General features: G+C 36.0%; 2 pseudogenes across 2 annotated transcripts in view; both read left to right on the top strand.

The window, feature by feature from the left end:
* Nucleotides 1–19,311, top strand: part of LOC309870319 (olfactory receptor 6C74-like) — a 79,263-nt pseudogene that overhangs the window by 45,092 nt on the left and 14,860 nt on the right. The gene's annotated exons all lie outside the window — the stretch shown is intronic.
* Nucleotides 11,847–12,699, top strand: LOC309869907 (olfactory receptor 6C6-like; annotated as a pseudogene). The gene has a single exon. The product of its transcript is annotated as an olfactory receptor 6C6-like (transcript).

Below are 19,311 nucleotides of genomic sequence, written 5' to 3'. Positions count from 1 at the left end.
AGTGGCTTTGATGATGCATTGGACTAGATGATTGCAACAGTTATATTCATAATATTCCATCCTAAAGCAACAGGATATACATTCTTCTAAAGTGCACATTGACTATTCTCCAAAATAGACCACAAACTTGGAGAGAAAAATAATATCAACATATTCAAAAAGATCGAAGTCATACCATGCATCTTTTCTGCCATAATGCTATGAAACTAGAAATCAACCACAAAAAAGTCCTGGAAAGAACATAAATACATGGGAGGTTAAATAACATGTTACTAAACAATAAAAGGGCAAACAAGATAGCACACAGGAAATCAAAAATTTTGGAGATAATGAAAATGAAAACACAGTGGTTCAAACCTCTGAGATACAGCAAAAGTGGTTTTAAAAAGGAAGTTTATACCAGCACAAGCCAACATAAAGAAACAAGAAAAATCTCAAACAACCTGCCATTACTTGTAAAGAAACCAGAAAAAAAGAATAAGTAAAACATAAGTGCAGTGGAAGGAAGGAAATAAAGTTTAGAGCAGAAATAAACAAAACAAAAGCTAAAAGAAAAAAAAAAGTAGAAACCAGTAGCTAGTTCTTAGAAATAATCAATTAAATTGACAAGCCCTTAGTCACACTCATCAATTAAAAAAAAAAAAAAGCTGACATCACAGAAATACAAAGAATTTTAAAAGAATATTATGAAAAATTATATGCCAAGAAATTGGGCAACCTAAATGAAATGAATAAATTTCTAGAAACATACACACTATGAAAACTGAAACAGGAAGAAATAGAAAATTTGAACAGAACAATTATGAGCAATAGAGTTGAATCAATAATTTGAAAAATTCCAACAAACAAAAGTTCAGGACCAAAGGCTTCACAGGTGAATTCTACCAAACATTTAATGAAAAGTTAAGACCTATTCTTTTCAAACTTTTCCAAGAAATAGAACAGGAAGGAAAGCTTCCAAATTCGTTCTATGAGATCAGCATTCTTCCAATACCAACACTAGATACAGGCACTAAAAAAAGAATACCAGAAGCCAATATCTCTGATGAACATAGATGCAAAAATCCTCAACACCATATTACCAAATCAAATCCAAAAATACCTTTAAAAAAGTATTCACCATGGTCAAATGGGATTTATTCCTGAGATGGAAGCACATTTCAGTTTTTGCAAAGCAATGTCATACATCACATCAACAAGGAAAAAAGATAAAAATCACAGTCATTTCAATAGATGCAAAAAAAGCACTTGACAGAGTACAATACTCATTCATAATAAGCCCCTCAACAAAATAGATGTAGAAGGAACATACCTCAAAAAAATAAAGGCCCTATACAAAAACCCAATACTAACATGACACTCAATGGGAAAAAACTGAGAGCTTTTCCCCAAAGGTCAAAAACATGACAAGGATATCCACTCTCACCACATTTATTCTACATAGTACTAGATGTCCTAACCACAGCAATCAGACAAGAAAAAGGAATAAATGTCACATAAATTGGTGAAGAAGTGAAACTCACTCTTTGCAACTGAAATGATACTGTATAGAGAAATCCCAAAAAACTCCAAAACTACTAGAACTGATAAATGAATTCACTAAGATCACATGTTATGGAACTAATGTACTAAAATCTGTCATATTTCTATATACCAATATTGAAGCAACAGAAAGAGAAATTAAGAAAACAAACTCATTTACAACTACCCTAAAAATAAGATACTAAGGAACTAACTTAAAGAGGTGAAAGACCTGTACTCAGAAAACTATTAAAGCCTGATGAAAGAAATTGAAGAGGACACAAACAAATGGCAAGACACTCCATCCTGATGGGTTGGAAGACAAAATATTGTTAAAACCTCTATGCTACCCAAAGCAATCTACACATTTAAAGCAGTTCTATCAAAATACCAACTGCATTTTCATAAAATTAGGTAAAAAGCTTAAAATTTGTATGAAACCACAAAAAAACAAATAGCCAAAGGAATCTAGAAAAGGAAAAAAAATGGAGTTATCATAATTCCAGACTACAAGTTATATTACAAAGCTATAATAATCAAAACAATATGGTACTGGCAGGAAAGTAGACTCACAGATCAATGGAAGACAATAAAAAGTCCAGAAATAAACCCATGATTCAATTACTCTTTGACAAAGGAGGCAAAAGTATGCAATCTTTTCTACCAATGGGGTTGTGAAAACTGGAAAACTATATGCAAAAGAATGAAACTGGATGACTTTCTTACACCAAACAAAAATAATAGATTTTCTTACCAAAAAAAGAAAAGTTTAAAGACCTGAATGTGACACCTGAAACCATAAAAAAATCCTGGAAGAGAGCACAGGAAGTAACTGACATTGGCTATAGCAACATTTTTCCTGATATGTTTCTTGAGGCAAGGAAACAAAAGCAAAAGCAAAACAAAATGAAACAAAACTATTGAGACTTCATCAAAATAAAAAGTTTTTGTACAGCAAAGGAAACGATCAACAAAACTAAAGACAAACTACCAAAAGGGAAAATATATTTTCAAATGACCTATCTAATGAAGGGTTAGTATGGAGAGTATACACAGAAATTATACAACTCAACACTTAAAAAACAAACAATACAATTAACAAATGGGCGGAAGATCTGAGTAGACATTTCTCCGAAGAACATATCCACATGGCATTAGACACATGAAAAGATGCTCAACATCACTCATCATTACAGAAATGCAAATCAGGATGGATCTAGAATGCATAATGCTGAGCAAAATAAGTCAGTCAGAGGAGAACAAATAACACTTGATATCATGCACACATGGAATTTAAGCAAAAACAAACTAAACAAAACGAACAAAACAAAACAGTGAACAAAAGAAAGAGAGAGACATACCAAAAAATTGACACTTAACTATGAAAAACAAAATGACAGAAACCTGAGGGGAGGGGTGAAATTGGTGAAGGGGATTAAGACCACACTTATTTTAAAGAGTACTGTGTTAATGTATAGAATTGATGAATCACAGTATTTTACACCTGAAACTAATATAGGCCTGTATGTAGATTACATTGATTTAAATTTTTAAAAAATATACTTAGAGTCAATTTAAAGAAAAAAAAGAAGAGAAAAAGAAAAAAGAAAAAAAAGAATTTTCAATCAATATTCTTGAAATTTAAGGAAAGACCACAGAATTTTCCAAATTAAAGGAGACTAAAACATTACAGTAATTAAATTAACATGTAATTCTAAATTGTATTTTTTTTTGCATAAAGGAAATTTTTAGTCGCTGATGAAACTTAAATAGCATTGGAGAAGTACATGTTAATAATATGGCATTATTTTTTTTTTAACTTTTTATTTTTTATAAACATATATTTTTATCCCCAGGGGTACAGGTCTGTGAATCACCAGGTTTACACACTTCACAGCACTCACCAAAGCACATACCCTCCCCAATGTCCATAATCCCACCCCCTTCTCCCAAACCCCCTCCCCCCAGCAACCCTCAGTTTGTTTTGTGAGATTAAGAGTCACTTATGGTTTGTCTTCCTCCCAATCCCATCTTGTTTCATTTATTCTTCTCCTACCCACTTAAGCCTCCATGTTGCATCACCACTTCCTCATATCAGGGAGATCATATGATAGTTGACTTTCTCTGCTTGACTTATTTCGCTAAGCATGATACGCTCTAGTTCCATCCATGTTGTCGCAAATGGCAAGATTTCATTTCTTTTGATGGCTGCATAGTATTCCATTGTGTATATATACCACATCTTCTTGATCCATTCATCTGTGGATGGACATCTAGGTTCTTTCCATAGTTTGGCTATTGTGGACATTGCTGCTATAAACATTCGGGTGCATGTGCCCCTTTGGATCACTACATTTGTATCTTTAGGGTAAATACCCAATAGTGCAATTGCTGGGTCATAGGGCAGTTCTATTTTCAACATTCTGAGGAACCTTCATGCTGTTTTCCAGAGTGGCTGCACCAGCTTGCATTCCCACCAACAGTGTAGGAGGGTTCCCCTTTCTCCACATCCTCGCCAGCATCTGTCATTTCCTGACTTGTTTATTTTAGCCATTCTGACTGGTGTGAGGTGATATCTCATTGTGGTTTTGATTTGTATTTCCCTGATGCCGAGTGATATGGAGCACTTTTGCATGTGTCTGTTGGCCATCTGGATGTCTTCTTTGCAGAAATGTCTGTTCATGTCCTCTGCCCATTTCTTGATTGGATTATTTGTTCTTTGGGTGTTGAGTTTGCTAAGTTCTTTATAGATTCTGGACACTAGTCCTTTATCTGATATGTCGTTTGCAAATATCTTCTCCCATTCTGTCAGTTGTCTTTTGATTTTGTTAACTGTTTCCTTTGCTGTGCAAAAGCTTTTGATCTTGATGAAATCCCAATAGTTCATTTTTTCCCTTGCTTCCCTTGCCTTTTGCGTTGTTCCTAGGAAGATGTTGCTGCGGCAGAGGTCGAAGAGGTTGCTGCCTGTGTTCTCCTCAAGGATTTTGATGGATTCCTTTCGCACATTGAGGTCCTTCATCCATTTTGAGTCTATTTTTGTGTGTGGTGTAAGGAAATGGTCCAATTTCATTTTTCTGCATGTGGCTGTCCAATTTTCCCAGCACCATTTATTGAAGAGGCTGTCTTTTTACCATTGGACATTCTTTCCTGCTTTGTCGAGGATGAGTTGACCATAGATTTGAGGGTCTATTTCTGGGCTCTCTATTCTGTTCCATTGATCTATGTGTCTGTTTTTGTGCCAGTACCATGCTGTCTTGATGATGACAGCTTTGTAATAGAGCTTGAAGTCCGGAATTGTGATGCCACCAACGTTGGCTTTCTTTTTCAATATCCCTTTGGCTATTCGAGGTCTTTTCTGGTTCCATATAAATTTTAGCATTATTTGTTCCATTTCTTTGAAAAAGATGGATGGTACTTTGATAGGAATTGCATTAAATGTGTAGATTGCTTTAGGTAGCATAGACATTTTCACAATATTTATTCTTCCAATCCAGGAGCATGGAACATTTTTCCATTTCTTTGTGTCTTCCTCAATTTCTTTCATGAGTACTTTATAGTTTTCTGAGTATAGATTCTGTGTCTCTTTGGTTAGGTTTATTCCTAGGTATCTTATGGTTTTGGATGCAATTGTAAATGGGATTGACTCCTTAATATCTCTTTCTTCTGTCTTGCTGTTGGTGTAGAGAAATGCAACTGATTTCTGTGCATTGATTTTATATCCTGACACTTTACTGAAGTCCTGTATAAGTTCTAGCAGTTTTGGAGTGGAGTCTTTTGGGTTTTCCACATATAGTATCATATCATCTGCGAAGAGTGATAATTTGACTTCTTCTTTGCCGATTTGGATGCCTTTAATTTCCTTTTGTTGTCTGATTGCTGAGGCTAGGACCTCTAGTACTATGTTGAATAGCAGTGGTGATAATGGACATCCCTGCCATGTTCCTGACCTTAGTGTAAAAGCTTTCAGTTTTTCTCCATTGAGAATGATATTTGCGGTGGGTTTTTCATAGATGGCTTTGATGATATTGAGGTATGTGCCCTCTATCCCTACACTTTGAAGAGTTTTGATCAGGAAGGGATGCTGTACTTTGTCAAATGCTTTTTCAGCATCTATTGAAAGTATCATATGGTTCTTGTTCTTTCTTTTATTGATGTGTTGTATCACATTGACTGATTTGCGGATGTTGAACCAACCTTGCAGCCCTGGAATAAATCCCACTTGGTCGTGGTGAATAATCTTTTTAATGTACTGTTGAATCCTATTGGCTAGTATTTTGTTGAGTATTTTCGCATCTGTGTTCATCAAGGATATTGGTCTATAGCTCTCTTTTTTGGTGAGATCCTTGTCTGGTTTTGGGATCAAGGTGATGCTGGCCTCATAAAATGAGTTTGGAAGTTTTCCTTCCATTTCTATTTTTTGGAACAGTTTCAGGAGAATAGGAATTAGTTCTTCTTTAAATGTTTGGTAGAATTCCCCCGGGAAGCCATCTGGCCCTGGGCTTTTGTTTGTTTGGAGAGTTTTAATGACTGTTTCAATCTCCTTACTGGTTATGGGTCTGTTCAGGCTTTCTATTTCTTCCTGGTTCAGTTGTGGTAGTTTGATGTTTCTAGGAATGCATCCATTTCTTCCAGATTGTCAAATTTATTGCCGTAGAGTTGCTCATAGTATGTTCTTATAATAGTTTGTATTTCTTTGGTGTTAGTTGTGATCTCTCCTCTTTCATTCATGATTTTATTTATTTGGGTCCTTTCTCTTTTCTTTTTGATAAGTCGGGCCAGGGGTTTATCAATTTTATTAATTCTTTCAAAGAACCAGCTCCTAGTTTCGTTGATTTGTTCTATTGTTTTTTTGGTTTCTATTTCATTGATTTCTGCTCTGATCTTTATGATTTCTCTTCTCCTGCTGGGCTTAGGGTTTCTTTCTTGTTCTTTCTCCAGCTCCTTTAGGTGTAGGGTTAGGTTGTGTACCTGAGACCTTTCTTGTTTCTTGAGAAAGGCTTGTACCGCTATATATTATCCTCTCAGGACTGCCTTTGTTGTGTCCCACAGATTTTGAACCGTTGTATTTTCATTATCATTTGTTTCCATGATTTTTTTCAATTCTTCTTTAATTTCCCGGTTGACCCATTCATTCTTTAGAAGGATACTGTTTAGTCTCCATGTATTTGGGTTCTTTCCAAACTTCCTTTTGTGGTTGAGTTCTAGCTTTAGAGCATTGTGGTCTGAAAATATGCAGGGAATGATCCCAATCTTTTGATACCGGTTGAGTCCTGATTTAGGACCGAGGATGTGATCTATTCTGGAGAATGTTCCATGTGCACTAGAGAAGAATGTGTATTCTGTTGCTTTGGGATGAAATGTTCTGAATATATCTGTGATGTCCATCTGGTCCAGTGTGTCATTTAAGGCCTTTATTTCCTTGCTGATCTTTTGCTTGGATGACCTGTCCATTTCAGTGAGGGGAGTGTTAAAGTCCCCTACTATTATTGTATTGTTGTTGATGTGTTTCTTTGATTTTGTTATTAATTGGTTTATATAGTTGGCTGCTCCCACGTTGGGGGCATAGATATGTTAAATCTTCTTGTTGGACAGACCCTTTGAGTATGATATAGTGTCCTTCCTCATCTCTTATTATAGTTTTTGGCTTAAAATCTAATTGATCTGATATAAGGATTGCCACTCCTGCTTTCTTCTGATGTCCATTAGCATGGTAAATTCTTTTCCACCCCCTCACTTTAAATCTGGAGGTGTCTTCGGGCTTAAAATGAGTTTCTTGGAGGCAACATATAGATGGGTTTTGTTTTTTTATCCATTCTGATACCCTGTGTCTTTTGACAGGGGCATTTAGCCCATTCACATTCAGGGTAACTATTGAGAGATATGAATTTAGTGCCATTGTATTGCCTGTAAGGTGACTGTTACTGTATATGGTCTCTGTTCCTTTCTGATCTACCACTTGTAGGATCTCTCTTTGCTTAGAGAACCCCTTTCAATATTTCCTGTAGAGCTGGTTTGGTATTTGCAAATTCTTTCAGTTGTTGTTTGTCCTGGAAGCTTTTAATCTCTCCTTCTATTTTCAATGATAGCCTAGCTGGATATAGTATTCTGGGCTGCATGTTTTTCTCGTTTAGTGCTCTAAAAATATCATGCCAGCTCTTTCTGGCCTGCCAGGTCTCTGTGGATAAGTCTGCTGCCAATCTAATATTTTTACCATTGTATGTTACAGACTTCTTTTCCCGGGCTGCTTTCAGGATTTTCTCTTTGTCACTGAGACTTGTAAATTTTACTATTAGGTGACGGGGTGTGGGCCTATTCTTATTGATTTTGAGGGGCGTTCTCTGAACCTCCTGAATTTTGATGCCCGTTCCCTTTGCCATATTGGGGAAATTCTCCACAATAATTCTCTCCAGTATACCTTCTGCTCCCCTCTCTCTTCTTCTTCTGGAATCCCAATTATTCTAATGTTGTTTCGTCTTATGGTGTCACTTAATTCTCGAATTCTCCCCTCGTGGTCCAGTAGCTGTTTGTCCCTCTTTTGCTCAGCTTCTTTATTCTCTGTCATTTGGTCTTCTATATCCCTAATTCTTTCTTCTGCCTCATTTATCCTAGCAGTTAGAGCCTCCATTTTTGATTGCACCTCATTAATAGCTTTTTTGATTTCAACTTGGTTAGATTTTAGTTCTTTTATTTCTCCAGAAAGGGCTTTTATATCTCTCGAGAGGGTTTCTCTAATATCTTCCATGCCTTTTTCGAGCCCGGCTAGAACCTTGAGAATTGTCATTCTGAACTCTAGATCTGACATATTACCGATGTCTGTATTGATTAGGTCCCTAGCCTTCGGTACTGCCTCTTGTTCTTTTTTTTGCGTTGAATTTTTATGTCTTGTCATTTTGGCCAGATAAGAGTAAATGAAGGGGCAAGTAAAATACTAAAAGGGTGGTAACAACCCCAGGAAAATATGCTTTAACCAAATTAGAAGAGATCCAAAATCGTGAGTGGGGAGAAAGGGGATAAAAAGAGGTTCAGAAGGAAAGAAAGAAAAAAAAAAGAAAAAAGAAAAGAAAAAAAAAAGAAAAGAAAAAAAAATTTTTTAAAAAAAAGAAAACACCTGAGAAAAATGTAAAAAAGAAAAAATATATATATTAGATAAACTAGTAAAAAATCGTTAAAAAAGAAAAAGGTAACAGTTAAAAAAAAAAAAAATTTTACCCGAAGGCGAGAAGAAAAAGAAAGAAAAAAAAAAATGAAAAAGAAAAAATTAAATTAACTGCAAGACTAAAAAAAAATCACAGGAAAAAAGCCATGAGTTCCGTGCTTGGCTTTCTCCTCCTCTGGAATTCTGCTGCTCTCCTTGGTATTGAAACCGCACTCCTTGGTAGGTGCACTTGGTCTCGGCTGGATTTCTTGTTGATCTTCTGGGGGAGGGGCCTGTTGTAGTGATTCTCAAGTGTCTTTGCCCCAGGCGGAATTACACCTCCCTTACCTGGGGCCGGGGTGAGTAATCCGCTCGGGTTTGCTTTCAGGAGCTTTTGTTCCCTGAGGGCTTTCCGTAGAGTTCCGGAGGACGGGAACACAAATGGCGGCCTCCTGGTCTCCGGCCCGGAGGAGCCGAGAGCCCGGGGCCCCACTCCTCAGTGCGCCCTCAGAGAACAGCGCCCAGTTACTCCTGTCTGCCTGACCTCTGGCTGCACTCCGAGCTCACCGAGCCTGCGATCGGTTCAAGGTAACCCCGAGCTGCGAGCTTACTGTCGGCTCTGTTTCTGTAGCCGGCTTTCCCGTTCCAATACCCGCAAGCTCTGCGACACTCAGACACCCCCGATCCTTCTGTGACCCTGCGGGACCTGAGGCCACGCTGACCCCGCGTGGGCTTCGCCCCGGTTTAGCCTCTGGAGCGATGTCCCTCAGCGGAACAGACTTTTAAAAGTCCTGATTTTGTGCGCGGTTGCTCCGCCGCTTGCCGGGAGCCGGCCCCTCCCCCCGGGGTCTATCTTCCTGTCGCTTTGGATTCACTTCTCCGCCGGTCCTACCTTTCAGAAAGTGGTTGTTTTTCTGTTTCCAGAATTGCTGTTCTTCTTCTCTTCGATCTGCCGATGGATTTTCAGGTGTTTGCAATCTTTAGATAAGCTATCTAGCTGATCTCCGGCTAGCTGAAGCAGTCTCAGCTTGCTACTTCTCCGCCATCTTGACTCCTCCCCCCAATAATATGGCATTATTAATGTGGAGAAGTACATGTTAATAATATGGCATTATTAATGTCCTAACTCTAATGGTTATAGCATGCTTATCTAGTAGAATATTCTTTTTTGTTATAAACACATACTATTATATTGAACAGCAGATGGATCATCAAATGGTGTAATAAAAGATCCTCATGGTTATTTGTTGGTTTTCTTTTTTATATTTTATATTGTTTCAAAATTAAAAAAAAATAATGAAACATTTAAGTACTGCCCTATACCTCCAATTTGGGGGATATGCCACAAGTTAATGAAATCTTCCCAACATTGATTGAGGAAGCAAGAGAAAGGTTTCCTTTTTGAATAAACCCTCTTAATGTGTACAAATGGTCATAGTGTCCCAGGGTACTGGAATATCTGAAATTCTTGTTGGGCTTAAGTATAGAGTTTGAATTATTTCTTATTTTCTTTTGGGGGATTATCTGTTTTGTAGCTAAAGAAATTCACTTTGTGCTTAAAGCAATTCATAGTAGTTTTTATGTCTTTCCTACTTTGGTTTGTTGTTGTTTTTCTATTTTTTTTACATAACTTGTATTCCTCTTGACACTAATCTCCAGGGGACAATTCTTTTTCTTTCTTTTTTTTTTTTTAATTTTAATTAACCCCCTGTGTCTCTTATGTGCAAAATGATAAAACTGTGACTTTTTGCTAGTGCATGATTTGAAGCCAGAATTTCTTGTTACAAAATTTGGGCTCCTTTCATATGAGGGATTTCCCAAAATCCATTTTCATTTAGATCATTATATTTTCACTTACAATTTTTATGGAAACTGTTACCTTCATTTTAAATCTAAGAAGATGGAAAATGAATCTTACCTAACCAGGAAGAAGATTCTAACTTAATTATTTGTAATATCTGGGTAATCATTGTAATGAGTGTAAGTGAAAGTGAAAGATATTAACAGATGCATATCATGTCCAGAATGCATATTATTCTTTAGACTCCTTCTAGAGAAAAGCTTTGGAATGAACTTTCCTCTTAAATTGTTGAATTTTTTTATAAGAGAGAGAATGTTCATCCTTTATTTTTTTATTTTTTTGAATCATTTTTTTAAGATTTATTTATTTATTTATTTGACAGAGAGAAATCACAAGTAGGCAGAGAGGCAGGCAGAGAGAGAAAGAGAGGGAGGAGGAAGCAGGCTCCCCTCCAAGCAGGGAGCCCGATGCAGAGCTTGATCACAGGATCCTGAGATCATGACCTGAGCCGAAGGCAGAGTCTATAACCCACTGAGTCACCCAGGCGCCCCTCATCATTTATTTTTGACCAATTTCTACCATATTCCCATAGGAGGAAAATTATACCAATGTCTCCTATATATGGTAAGTCACTTATAGTTTGCAATAAATATCTGGATCATAAACGAAAGCAATACCTCAAGTACAAGTCAGGTAGTAGCCACTGACTTTTTAACTGTAATATATCTTTCTATTTTTATGTAGATTTAATCATCAAAACTTCATGATCAAATGCAACCAATTTGAGAACACTGATGTGTTAGAAATCAAAGAAAAATAATATTAAGTGAAATGAGACAAAAAAACAATGGGGAATTACTACATTGTGGAAAAATAAATAATGGTATATATCATGAAATTTCAATCATAGAGAAATGTATAATTCATTGTTTCTATATTTCACATATATTTTAGCATTATTTTTGAATAAACATTGTGAATTGACATTGGTTTAATTTTTTAGATGTTACAAGAACTTTTCAAAAATTTTTAAGCTGTACATAGAAAACACATTTAAAGTCAAGCCTATGTTCTATTTAGACACTTTAACAGAACTCAGCTCTTTTGGAAATTATCAGCTAAAATTTAAATTATCTTTTAAGTTCAAATAGAGAAAAGGAAAAATTTAATAGTGTTAACATAACTGTTACTTAAATGGAACAATAAGTTAGAGGCTGCCTAGGTTGACCTATGTTATAATTTTAAGTATTATCTGCCTTACTAAGTTGGATCAACCTTTTAACTTATTTACATTTTTACTATGGTTTTTTTCTGTAGCTTTTTAAAAAAATCTTATTTGCACTTCTGGAGTTGTTTTCCTACATCTATCCCCTAAGACTCAAATCTGAAATGAGGAATCAGTCAAGAGAGATGGAGTACATTCTCCTAGGATTGACCGATGACCCACAACTGCAAATTGTGATTTTCATATTTCTCTTTATAAACTACGTATTGATTATGATGGGGAACTTAACTATCATTCTTCTTACGTTGCTAGATCCCCGCCTCAAGACTCCCATGTATTTTTTTCCTCCGAAATTTCTCATTCATGGAAGCTTCCTTGACAACAGTCTGTATTCCTAGATACCTGATATGCATCGTGACTAAAAACAAAATAATTACCTACAATGGTTGTGCATCTCAGTTCTTCTTTTTCCCCTTATTAGAAATTACAGAATTTTACTTACTGGCTGCCATGTCTTTTGACCGGTATGTAGCAATCTGCAAACCCCTCCATTACCCCATCATTATGAACAACAAAGTGTGTTACCAACTTCTATTCAGTTCATGGACAGTTGGCTTTCTGCTTTCATTTGTACCACTGGCTGTGGGACTAACACTGGATTTCTGTCCTTCCAGAGGAATTGATCGTTTCATGTGTGATATTTCCCCTATACTGCAGTTTTCCTGCACTGACGCTCATTTCTTGGAATTGCTTGCATTTGTCTTAGGTATTGTAACACTCATGGTCACTTTGCTTTTAGTGACTCTTTCTTAAACATATATTATCAAGACCATTCTAAAAATCCCCTCTGCTCAGAAAAGAACAAAGGCTTTTTCTACTTGTTCTTCTCATATGATTGTAGTCTCCCTTACTTATGGTAGCTGTATCTTTAATTACATAAAACCAACTGCAAAGGAAAGGGTGAATTTATCTAAAGGTGTAACTGTTATTTACACCTCAGTTGCCCCTTTATTGTGAAACAAGCCTTCAAGGACACACTCCAAAAGATTTTCTCTTTTTTCAAAAAATGAAGAAGAAATTTAATTTTAAAAAATCTTAGATAAAAAAGTAAATAAAATTTTTGACTTAAAAGTTTACTTATTATGTCCTTCAATTAGTTCACCTCATAATATTTTTTCACCTCACAATATTTTAACCAAACTTTTCAGCGAAGAGCATCTTTTCCTTCCTACTTCTCTTTATTGTCATAATTCCTTTCAGAGATCAAGGTGAGTCATCTATTAGGTTATCAACACAAATATGAAATTTCTTTTATTCTCCAACATGGTACTGACCTCCTCAAAAAAAAAACAATTTTAAATTGATATATATCATAAGATTTTAATAGAATTTTACAGACATCAGTATAACAACATGTACTACCACTGTGACTTTAAGAAGCACTTCAAATATAAGTCAGTTGTTTTCAATAAGTAAGGAAAAACGCAGACTTCAAGTTATAAAAAGCACTTATGTTCTAAAATGGAGCAGGATTTCATCTGGTAGGTCTATTATAGATCTGAAAATTTGGAGTGAATAAGAATCACACCTGTTTGTATTACTTCAAAACAAAGTCAAGGTTCTCATTCCTAAAATGTCTTTTCAATACACCTGTAGTACAGTGTAGAAACATGGACTCTAGCTAATTGTAATATAGGTGGTTTCCATAACAGTTTCCTTTTTTAATATCAAAACTTATGTGAGCAGATTTTTATTTTATAGTCATTGCTATGTTAAATGTATTGTGGATGGGTATTTGGGTATTGGAATCTGAGAGACAAGTTGGAGGACTAATGTTTTAAACTAAGTGAGTTATTTGAGAGTTGAAATTCAATAGTGTAAATGAATTTGAAGCTCCAGGTGATGGCTCCAGAGAAATTTAGGAACACAAACTGAGAGGAATGGTTGAACATTTGGATATATGGGATAAATTGAAGAGATTTTTAAAAAATTAGTTACATTGTCTTTCAACGTCCCTTCTGCCTACTCCTGTGTGGACTCACTCATGTTTTTATGCTATTAAAGAAGAGAGTGTTACTGGTATGCCCTCAGATAAAAACAAAATATAAGCCTACAAAGAAAACTGTGAAATATAATGAGTTCCATATTGATATAATATGCCATCAGAGAAATATGAGTGAAAAAAAAAAACATTATGGTATTTAATGCAATAGCTTCTATCCATGTGGCCCTAAGGGAAAAAATAAATAAGTTCAGGTTTGTATTCTGATTTATATTACTTCTTTAAATCAGCACTGTTAGCCATCTTCTTTCTGATTGCAATTACAAGAAAATAAGTTCATGTTATTATATTCAAGGCCCTCAAAGCCTTCCATTAAGCTCTTTAAAAACTACTATACCCTTATTAGATTTGGATTATGAGTATTTTTCTTATTGTTTGGGTTGTCATTTCACTTTTCTGGTAGTGTCCTTTGGTCACAAAAGTTTTAATTCTGATGAAGTCAAGTTTTTCTATTTTTTATTTGGTTGCTTGTGTTTTCAGGGGCATATGTAAAAGAACCATTACTTAATCCAAAGTAGCAAGATGTATACCTACCATTTATTCTAAGAAATTTATAGTTTTATATCTTACATTTAGGTTTGAATTCTCCTGGGTCAATGTTTGTGTATGGTTTGAGGTAAAGATTCAAGTCACAATTTGCATGTAAATAGTTATCACAACATGATTTGTTGAAAAGGCTATTATTTCCCCATTAAAAAACACCCTTGTTAAAAATCAATTGACCATTAATGCACAAATCTATTACTTCGAGGTAAAACTCAGTTGCTATACCAGTATCACATTGTCCTGATCACTGTATCTTTATATTAATTTCTGAAATTGCAAAGTATGACTCATTCAATTTTGCTCCTCTTTTTCAATATTGTTTTGGCTATCAAGGTCCCTTGCAATTCCATACGAGTTTTAGGATTAGATTGTTTATTGATGCAAAAAGAATAGTTGAAAATTTAATAAGGATTACATTGAATCAGATCACTTTGGGAACTGTTATCTTAATTAATAATGTCAAGTGTACTACCCAATAACATGGAATGTCTTTATTTAATTAGGACTTCTTTTTTTTTTTTAAGTTGTAGGGTTTTTTTTTGGTACAAGTGTTGTACTTTCATGGTTAAATTTACATAAATCACTCCTACAACTGAACAATAAAGAAGACCAACACTCAAGAAAATATAGACAAAGGGCTTGAAGAAGATATACAAACAGACAAAAAGCACTTGAAAAGATGCTCGAGAACAGTAGTCTTTAGGAAAATGTAATTCAAAACTACAATGACATACCACTTCACAGCTACTAGGACAGTTAAGTATGTGTGTGTGTGTGTGGCTATGTGGGTGTGAGTACATATATGTTGGTTATATATAACACAAAAACCAACAAGTGTTATTGTATATAATAACAAGTGATGATGTACAGAATTACGAACCCCATATGCTGCTGGTTGGAATGTAAAACATGCAGCCACTTGGAAAAGTTTGGCAGCTCATCAAGAAGGTAAATGCAGAGTTACCATATAACCTAGAAATTCTAAGAATTGAAAACATATGTTCATGCAAAGATTTCAATACACATTTTCACAGAGGATCAGGCATTAAGAGCCAAATATGAGAAACAACACATGTAACCTTTAAGTGATGAATGGATAGACAAAATGTGGTACAGGTATAGTTCACTTTATTGTGCTTTGCTTTGTTGTATTTTGCATATACTACATTTCTCACAAGTTGAACATTTGTCACAATCCTGCATCAAGCCATTCTAATTGGCTATTTTTCCAACAGCATTTGTTCCTTTCTGCATCACATTTTTGTAATTCTCACAATATTTCAAGATTTTTCATTATGATATATTTATTATGGTGGAGAAAGTTTTAGTGGTATAGATAGAATACCAAACCAGCCACAATATTCCCTTAAACCAAAGCTTACCACAGAGGAAGGCCCTAATTGTCTTCAATTCTGTGAAGGCAGGAAGAGGTGAGGAAGCTACAGGGGAAAAAAAAAAGTCTGAAGTGAGAAGAGATTGGCTCATGAGGTTTAGGGAAAGAAGCCATTTCCATAACATTAAAGTATGCAGTGAAGCAGCAAGCACTGATGTAGTACCTGAAGTGAGTTATCCGGAAGACCTAGCTAAGATAATTAATAACAGCGACAATATTAAACCACACACTTTCAATGCAGATGAAAAAGACTTATAGTTGATGAAGATGCCATCTAAGCTGTTTATTCCTAGCAAAGAGGAGCTAATGAGTTGACTTCAAAGGATCAAAGTCTAGCCTGACTCTCATATTAAGGTTAAGGCAGCCAGTGACTCTAAATAGAAGTCAATGCTCATTCATCATTCTGAAAGACCTAGGCCTAAGAATTATGCTAACACTACTCTGCCTGTGCTCTATAAATAGAATAACAAAGTCTGGATGACAGCACCTTTGTTTACAACATGGTTTACTAAATATTTTAATCCACTGTTGAGACCTGCTCCTCAGTAAAAGATTCTTTTCAAAATATTGCTGCTCATTGACAATGCACCTGGCCATTCGAGTTCTGATGGAGAGGTACAATATGGATAATGTTTTCATGACTGCTAACACAGCAATCATTCTGAAGCCCTTGGATCAAGGGGTAATTCTGACTTTCAAGTAATTTTAAAAATACACTTCATAAGGCTAGAGATGTCATGGATCCTGATTTCTCTAATGGATCTGGGCAAAATGGAAATTTTTCTGGAAAGGCTTTACCACTCTAGATGCCACTAAGAATATTCATGATTCATAGCAAGGGGCCAAAAGAGTCAACATGAACAGGAGTTTAGAAAAAGTTGACTGAAACTTATAGTATTTATAAATATCAGTTATTTTTCTGTGTATAAACAATTGAACCCTGGATTTTGGTCAGAATCATTTCTATTATACCAGTGAGAATGAATCTTGGAAGAAATTCAAAGTCTGATTTACTTATTTCTGTGATTGGGGATCTTCTCATATTTTAAACCATTTATAAATTAAAAATTACTGATTCATTCTAGTTGTGTCAATGTAATGAAATTTATTAATGTATCTTACATAAAAGCATATGCAATCATTTTAATCCAATAGATTTGGACAACAATTGAGAAAGCGTATATAGAATATCTGCATCATGCTTAACAATTTCCTTGGCCTCTTCAGAGCCATTCGCTTTACTCTCCATGCCTGCTACCGGATTTAGATATACACGGGTATCTTTTGGCCACATCAATTACTTTTATTTTTTCTGGAATTCTTATAAAAGAAATCACAAATTGGGAAATTTAATCTCACAATTGGAGGATCACCCATTTTATTTCATGCATGCTTAAATTCTTTCCTTTTTGCTAATGCTATTTGGCAGATCTAAATTACCATATTTGATTTAACAAATTCAGAATCTCTGGCATCCTTTTGTTATAGCCAGCCTTCCTTTCCCAATTCCCACACATTGGTGTTTTTTTTTTCTCTGTGGAATCTCACCACAAGACTCAATGATTTGTTTCAATTACTGTCATAATCAAATACACACTATATTCTGAAATGCCAGTCCCTAAAAGCATATATCCTTTCATAATGTCCTTCTGAAGTAAGTGTCAAAGGAAAAATAATTGGGGGTTGATGTTATTCCCCTATTCTTTGTTGACTCTATTCCTCAATTACCATTCTCCATGGCAGTTTGAACTACAGAATTATACCAATTGTCTTTAGAGGACAAGATACATGTAAGAAGTATGAAGGATACATGAAGAGAAACACTATTCACCATTTTGTTGCTATTTTTGGCATCTCATCCCAGCTTCTTAATTAACATCTTCTACTCTCTTTTCAGATGCAGCATGTTGCAAGACAACCTACTTTTCTCCTGTGTGCTAGTATCTACTTGATCTTTTGGGCTTTATACCCAAAGACTTGCGATAGAATAGTACACTGTCTTACCTCTCATCTTTGTTAACCTCTGATGAATCAGCATATTTGGCTTAAGGTTATACTGCAAGTTATATATAGAATCACAAAATGGTGTAACTATAAGAAATCATAAATTTGCAAATTCTTACAGCATGAGTCATCTATCAGTCAGGGTTCAGGTAAAGGTAGGATTTCTGTAAGCACTTTGGAAAGAAAGGAGATAATGGAGGAATTATAGCTTTTAAAAATAATTAAAGAGATAACTATGGAAATAAAAGTTTGAACACAAAGGAGAATGTTGAGGAAACTAACACCAAAGATCTCATGTTGAAGCCTTGTGAGAATGCTTCAAGAAAGCTTAACAGGAAATCACAGTGAGTCTGTTATTTCTGAGAAAGCGTCTACCTATATCTTAGCAATAAAGTTGGTAGTTTTCAAACACTTCCTGAAAATCTACCATGATCTAGCCTGCACACACCAGCCTGGCTTCAAACTGTAGAGCAATAGCCTCCACTTCCCTTCCAACTTCCAAATTTTGTGCTAAGTCCTAACACTGACAAATCATAAATTAAGACCATACAGGGAAGGGAACCTTGAGAAATAGCATCCTAGTTTCTCTACAGCACTGAGAGAAAAACTAAAAATGTATTATGTGATGTTGAGTTGGCAACAGATAGCTAAAGGCAAGTGCTTTGAAAACAACCAAAGCCAAGTCCTATTATGGCCAATTATTTCTTTTTTTCACTGGCTCTGCCTGAAGTGCTATATCAGTATTGGTAGCATCTTAGTAGACATGAGATGCACAGTCCCTAGATGGCTCAGGGACCAAGAGTTTCAACTCAAGTCATGATCTCATGCATTGTGTGTCGGAGGCAGGCCCCTGGCCAGGGCGGCCTCCGCCATTAAAAGATGGCACCTGGCTAGTTGCCAGGTTAGGATTGCCTCCTAAGACTAAGCAGAACGCCCAAAGAGGAAGTAAACAGCATTGGTTGCTAGCGAAGTTGTTCGTTTAGGTGCACAGCCTGATTCGCTCCCTCCTGTACCCTGCTCGCTGATTGGTCATGTAAGCGTATATAAGTGTGTAGACTTGTGGAAATAAAGAGAGAGAAGAGAGAGAAGATTCATCTGAACCAGGGCGTCTTGTTGTCCTTGTGCTCCGAGGGCGATAAATGGCGCCGGCACCCGGGAACTAAATAAAGGAATCTTGCAAGGTATTCCGCAGGAAAGCAGGGACTAAAGGTCCGCAGGTAAGTGGGGACATTAGCCACGTTCAAAAGTGGGAATTCCGCGGTAAAGCGGGGAGTAAAAATAGAAAAACCTTGCAAGAGAGAAGTCCGCAGGTAAGTGGGGTAAAACCACGACAAAGGTGATGGGAAACTTGTACAAGACCGCAACAAGAAGCGGGGCGGCCATAGAGCCGGGATTTTCTTATCGAAACCGCAGATAAGCGGGGAAGGGACCAAAGTGGTGGGAATCTTGTACAAGTCCGCAATAAGAAGCGGGGCGGCCTTAGAGCAGAATTTAGCAGCGAGTCTTTAACGTCTGCGTCTGTTGTCGGTGTGTTCATAATGGGATCTGAAGTACCTAAAGTGTGGTTGGAAGGGTCTTTAGAAGACCTGCTGAAAGCCAATGGAACTCCACTAAAAGCAAAAAC

This window comes from Mustela nivalis (assembly GCF_964662115.1).
Source record: "Mustela nivalis genome assembly, chromosome: 7".
Taxonomy (NCBI): Eukaryota; Metazoa; Chordata; class Mammalia; order Carnivora; family Mustelidae; genus Mustela; species Mustela nivalis.
The sequence above is the reverse complement of the archived record's forward strand: the minus strand, read 5'-3'. Positions and strand labels throughout refer to the sequence as shown.